Here is a 6,816-nt window from a genome sequence, read left to right as displayed (position 1 = left end):
GTAGCGTCTAAGCGTAGAATCCATCGGGTTTCTCGCTTGAGGAGAAGTTTTAATCTATCTTCCCCGTTGCTGGGGGGATCTACTCGTTCTAAACCTATGAACCGTAGTGACTTGGTGTCACTATTATGGACAGTACGTATATGATCAATGAGCCTGGGGACCCCCTTACCCGTGCGGACAGAGTACTGATGTTCCTTAAAACGTGTCCACAGCGGACGTTTTGTTTTTCCGACATAGTACCTGCCGCACGGGCAAAGGATGGCATATACGACATGAGTCGCTCTACATGTTATAAAGTCACGGACATAGCATTCTCTGCCCCCAAGGTTGACATAAGCTTTGTTCAACATTTGGGGGCAATAGTGACAAGTGCCACATCGCTTGTTGCCTTCCGGCAAGTTGCGATCCAGCCAGCTCCTATTTTGGGTGGCTCGATTCTCAGTCAGAGAGTCTGCTATAGTGGTACTTTTTTTGAAAGTGATAAGAGGCTTACGGTCAACCACGTCCTTAAGGTCACTGTCATGTTGCAACAGGAACCAGTGTCTTATATTCTTGTATATAGGAGCAGTATTATAGTAGTTATATTCTTGTATACAGGAGCAGTATTATAGCAGTTATATTCTTGTATATAGGGGCAGTATTAAAGTAGTTATATTCTTGTATATAGGGAGCAGTATTATAGTAGTTCTATTCCTGTATATAGGAGCACTATTATAGTAGTTATATTCCTGTATATAGGGGCAGTATTATAGTAGTTATATTTTTGTATATAGGAGCAGCATTATAGTAGTTATAGTCTTGTATATAGGAGCAGTATTATAGTAGCTATATTCTTGTATATAGGAGCAGTATTGTAGTAGTTATATTCTTGTATATAGGAGCAGTATTATAGTAGTTATATTCCTGTATATAGTGGGCAGTATTATAGTAGTTATATTCCTGTATATAGGAGCAGTATTATAGTAGTTATATGTCAGGACTGGCAAGCACAGACAGGACAGAGACAGTGGGCCCTGGATCTGAACCCACCCACTGACCCTACCTACTTGCCTCGGCCGAACCTAAACGGTCGCGGACAACCACGAAGGCGTTCCCTATGCTGCGTAAGTGAAGCACAGAACAAGACGGACAGACAAACACAATAACGAATAGTAGAACAATCCGGGTCAAACCACACGGGCAACGCAGTACAAAGTCAGGAACACAAGGGATAGTCAAAAGTCAGGCGGAGGTCAGAACACGAGTAAGTCAGGTAGAAGGAATTAGGACGGGGTTCGCAGGAATAGGACAGGGGGAGCTGGGATCAGAATGAACCTAATAGCCAGCGATTACCAACTGGCTTAAACTTTACTTTATACTGGATCAGGAGCCCGGACCAGACACTGATTGGTCCGGTCACCTGATTCCAGTAACAATACAGCTGCGGCGCTGCAGGCCGAGTGGCAGGGCGATCTGTCACTCAGCCTGCACGGGAGCCGCATCAGCTGTGCCGGCCGGCTGACTGTCAAGTGAGACCGCGGCGCCCCCGGTTACTAGGGACGCCGTCGGGTCTCCGTGACGTCACTCTGCTCCGGCGGGCGGAGCGCCGGCGCACTCTCGAGCCGGCCGAAGAAGACGCCGCTGGAGCCAGGTCAAGTGAGTTCCTGACATTATATTCTTGTATATAGGGAGCAGTATTATAGTAGTTATATTCTTGTATATAGGGAGCAGTATTATAGTAATTATATTCTTGTATATAGGAGCAGTATTATAGTAGTTATATTCCTGTATATAGGATCAGTATTATAGTAATTATATTCTTGTACATAGGAGCAGTATTATAGTAGTTATAATCTTGTATATAGGAGCAGTATTATAGTAGTTATATTCTTGTACATAGGAGCAGTATTATAGTAGTTATGGAGGGTGAGAGAAATTCAGCCGGCACCAGCTGATGTAAGCACTTGGATGGAACCGGGGGCAAATAGATGCAGTAGATAGTCAATGTAGGATAACCTAGTAAACCGGGGTGCTAGGAAACTGAAGAGGTAAATATAACTGTGCAATGGAGGAAGAGGAATCCGCACTCACCGGTAAGCAGAAAGAGGAGGTTTATTGATCCAAACACCAGAGGCTGTGGCTGGGAGGGGGAAGATCTTACGCAGGTGAGCTCCTTACAGCAACAATTGTTTCTCGCCTGCTCGGCGCTTCGTCTGGCTGTGAGCTCACAGCCAGACGAAGCGCCGAGCAGGCGAGAAACAATTGTTGCTGTAAGGAGCTCACCTGCGTAAGATCTTCCCCCTCCCAGCCACAGCCTCTGGTGTTTGGATCAATAAACCTCCTCTTTCTGCTTACCGGTGAGTGCGGATTCCTCTTCCTCCATTGCACAATTATAGTAGTTATATTCTTGTATATAGGAGCAGTATTATAGTAGTTATATTCTTGTACATAAGAGCAGTATTATGGTAGTTATAATCTTGTATATAGGAGCAGTATTATAGTAGTTACATTCTTGTACATAGGAGGCAGTATTATAATAGTTATGTGGGAAGCGGTAGATACAGGTGCCGGCACTGTCTAATGACAGACCACACTGAAAAGGCTTACTAGTTCCGGGAGTGAGTACGGGCGGAGCAGAAGCAATACAATGTATCGAGGAAGAAAATAATTTCAAGAACTCACCCAATTCGTAGATCTTCGGTGGATTTATTCACACATAACAGGGAGGGAACATATTATAATAGTTATAATCTTGTATATAGGAGCAGTATTATAGTAGTTACATTCTTGTACATAGGAGCAGTATTATAGTAGTTATATTCTTGTATATAGGGAGCAGTATTATAGTAGTTATATTCTTGTACATAGGAGCAGTATTATAGTAGTTATGAATAGGTGAGATGATGGGTAGCCGGCACCACTATAGACACAAGGAGGTTAACACAGCACAATCACGAGCAGGTATAACCACGATTCAGAACGGACCCACGGAGGTGCACAACAGAATTTGCAGCTGAATGCACAGTATGAATACTGATACACACAGAAGTGGCACTCACCGCTTAGAGCCAAACATCATGTTTATTGAAGTCATGGGACACTCAGCATGGAAGGGGGAAGGTAGATAAAAGCAGGTGCGCCTCTAAACAAACATTTTCGTGCCTAGCCGCTCTTCTTCAGGTTGAGGACAAAGGAAAGCGTACCCGCAGCCCATAGACTGGCTTCCTTGCGGTTTTCCCGTAGCAGAAAACCTGCCGATGATTCTGATACAGGTAAAAGGTTTGTGTTTGCTCTTCAGAATTCACCCATGAACTAAACCATTCGTAACATTATTCATAAACATTTGTTCTTACTAGAGCAAGATACAGACCTTAATGATGTAGCCGCCCGAAAACTGCTGCTGACATAAAAGAAAAACGTCACCATAGGTGAATCTCTCAAAGCCACTCCTCCAAAACCACCACGTAACTGGCTTCCGCACTCCTTGCCTACTGGCAATAGGAGAGGTGGCCAGTGTCAGTACTGCCCTTAGTTCCTTGCCGTATCGTACATTAGGTTAGGCAGTGTTGAATGCTTCATTAGGCAATTGATTACCTGCAAGACGATGCATGTTGTGTATGCGATCATCTGCCCCTGCCTCCGTTATTACATAGGCAAGACTAAAAGAGCTTTGTGGGTACGCTTTAAGGAGCACCTTAATTCCCTTAGAACAGATAAAGGTGTCCCACCTATGATTGAGCATGTTCGATCCGTACATGCTAATGAGCTGAAGTGCTTAAAATACATCGGTCTCGAAAAGGGTAAATCCTCGTAATAATGGTAGTGATTGGCTCAAAAATCTACTAGTCCGTGAAACTAAATGGATTACTAAACTAAATGCGGTGGGTCCTTCAGGACTAAATTAGAGAAATGGCCTGAATGTGTTTTACCATAATTTTGTTTTTCACCATCATTGGTATGTTTTTCTGCACTTCCGTTTTTGGTTTTCACTAACCCGGCGGCTGAGCGTAAAAATGTTTGTTTAGAGGCGCACCTGCTTTTATCCACCTTCCCCCTTCCCTGCTGAGTGTCCCACAACTTCAATAAAGATAATGTTTGGCTCTAAGCGGTGAGTGCCATTTCTTTATCAGTATTAATTATAGTAGTTATATTCTGGTATACAGGAGGCAGCATTATAGTAGTAATAGTCTTGTACATTGGAGGCAGTATTATAGTAGTTATGTAAACAGTGAAGACAGAGGTCCGGGCAACTCACCGATCTTCAGGAATCTTTATTGAGGCACAGTATACATCAGGGAAGGGAGGACAGGTGGAGGTGCGGGCGTACGCTACTACCATTATAGTAGTTATATTCTCGTATATAGGAGTATTATAGTAGTTATATTCTTGTATATAGGGGAGCAGTATTATAGTAGTTATATTCTTGTATATAGGAGCAGTATTATAGTAGTTATGTTCCTGTGTATATGGGGCATTATTATAGTAGTTATATTCTTGTATATAGGAGCAGTATTATAGTAGTTATATTCCTGTATATAGGAGCAGTATTATAGTAGTTATATTCTTGTGTATAGGAGCAGTATTATAGTAGTTATATTCTTGTATATAGGAGCAGTATTATAGTAGATATATTCCTGTATATAGGAGCAGTATTATAGTAGTTATATTCTTGTGTATAGGAGCAGTATTATAGTAGTTATATTCTTGTATATAGGAGCAGTATTATAGTAGTTACATTCTTGTACATAGGAGCAGTATTATAGTAGTTATATTATTGTATATAGGAGCAGTATTATAGTAGTTATAGTTATAACTACAGTATTATAGTAGTTAGTGGTTGCAGGGCCGTTCCATGGCCTCCCTTCCCTGCACGTGCACGCTTTGCGGGGTTGGCGGTCGCGTAGGGACCCGTGTGGACCAGAGGACCTGCGCGGTGGTACACGGGGCAATATGGCTTGATCAATTCATATACAGACACTCTGGTGTTGATTTTTAATATAGGCCTAGCGGCATTAGTATCAGCCATAGATGGGATGTGCAGCCGTTCCATTCTCTCCAGTTCGTGTTTTACAGTTCTCCCTCTCTGAACAGCTAGCACTCCTTTATAAGACCCACATGACCAAAATTAGCAGGATATGCCTGTGCTCACATGTCTGGACCCTATGTCTTCCCCATTCTGTGAGAGCAGCAATGGTAAGTGTAATACCATATCCATACTTGTGTTGTTTGGGGGCAGCCTTCCCCGCCGGTGGTGCTGGCTGGGTTTTGGTGGGGCTTTTTGGGTCTGGTCCTGTGACATTGGGGTTGCAGGGCCGTTCCATGGCCTCCTTCCCTGCACGTGCACGCTTTGCGGGGTTGGCGGTCGCTGACCGACACGGTGTGGAGTTGGCGTAGGGACCCGTGTGGACCAGAGGACCTGCGCGGTGGTACACGGGGCAATATGGCTTGATCAATTCATATACAGACACTCTGGTGTTGATTTTTAATATAGGCCTAGCGGCATTAGTATCAGCCATAGATGGGATGTGCAGCCGTTCTATTCTCTCCAGTTCGTGTTTTACAGTTCTCCCTCTCTGAACAGCTAGCACTACTTTATAAGACCCACATGTCTGGACCAAAATTAGCAGGATATGCCTGTGCTCACATGTCTGGACCCTATGTCTTCCCCATTCTGTGAGAGCAGCAATGGTAAGTGTAATACCATATCCATACTTGTGTTGTTTGGGGGCAGCCTTCCCCGCCGGTGGTGCTGGCTGGGTTTTGGTGGGGCTTTTTGGGTCTGGTCCTGTGACATTGGGGTTGCAGGGCCGTTCCATGGCCTCCCTTCCCTGCACGTGCACGCTTTGCGGGGTTGGCGGTCGCTGACCGACACGGTGTGGAGTTGGCGTAGGGACCCGTGTGGACCAGAGGACCTGCGCGGTGGTACACGGGGCAATATGGCTTGATCAATTCATATACAGACACTCTGGTGTTGATTTTTAATATAGGCCTGGCGGCATTAGTATCAGCCATAGATGGGATGTGCAGCCGTTCCATTCTCTCCAGTTCGTGTATTATAGTAGTTATATTCTTGTATATAGGAGCAGTATTATAGTATATATATTCCTGTACATAGGAGCAGTATTATTGTAGTTATATTCCTGTATATAGGAGGCAGTATTATAGTACTGTATTTATATTCTTTTATATTGGAGGGAGAGGTGTGGAGTGCACCTAGGATGATTGTTTCGGGCTACACACCCATCTTCCAGCTATGTAACAGCACCATGTGACAAAGGTGGAGTTTAAATACAAAATATATAATACATGTCCATCATAAAAAGTATATAAATACATATTAAAACCAACTTAGAAGAAAGCGCTGTAATCATTAAGCTCATTATGTCCCATCGGCCCGGTTGAATTCAACTTTCATATCCAGATGGTTTCTTTTCTCAACAGGAGCTGATGACGATTTCCGCCTTCTGGTGTGGGGTTAACCCTTTCTAAACCCAAGAATCGCAGGCATTAGTATCACTTTGATATTGACATCTAACATGATCAATCTGGGGACTCCTTTCCCTGTTTTGATGTAATAGCAATGTTCCTTGTACCTCATGCACATTACATGCCTGGTTTTCGCAACGTAAAAATTGACAGGGGCAAATCTACGGCCCCCCAAGCTGTTGCAATACTACATTTCCCATCATGCCTGGACAGCCAAAGCTTTAGCTTTTCGGGCATGGTGGGAATTGTGGTTTTGCAACAGCTGATGGGCCGCAGTTTGGAGACCCATGGTCTACACCATTCAATTTGACTTATGCAACCTGTAGGAGTTGGTTGTGGTACAGACAGTAA

This window comes from Dendropsophus ebraccatus, chromosome 15 (assembly GCF_027789765.1).
Source record: "Dendropsophus ebraccatus isolate aDenEbr1 chromosome 15, aDenEbr1.pat, whole genome shotgun sequence".
NCBI classification, from domain to species: Eukaryota; Metazoa; Chordata; class Amphibia; order Anura; family Hylidae; genus Dendropsophus; species Dendropsophus ebraccatus.
This window is presented reverse-complemented; position numbering follows the sequence as displayed.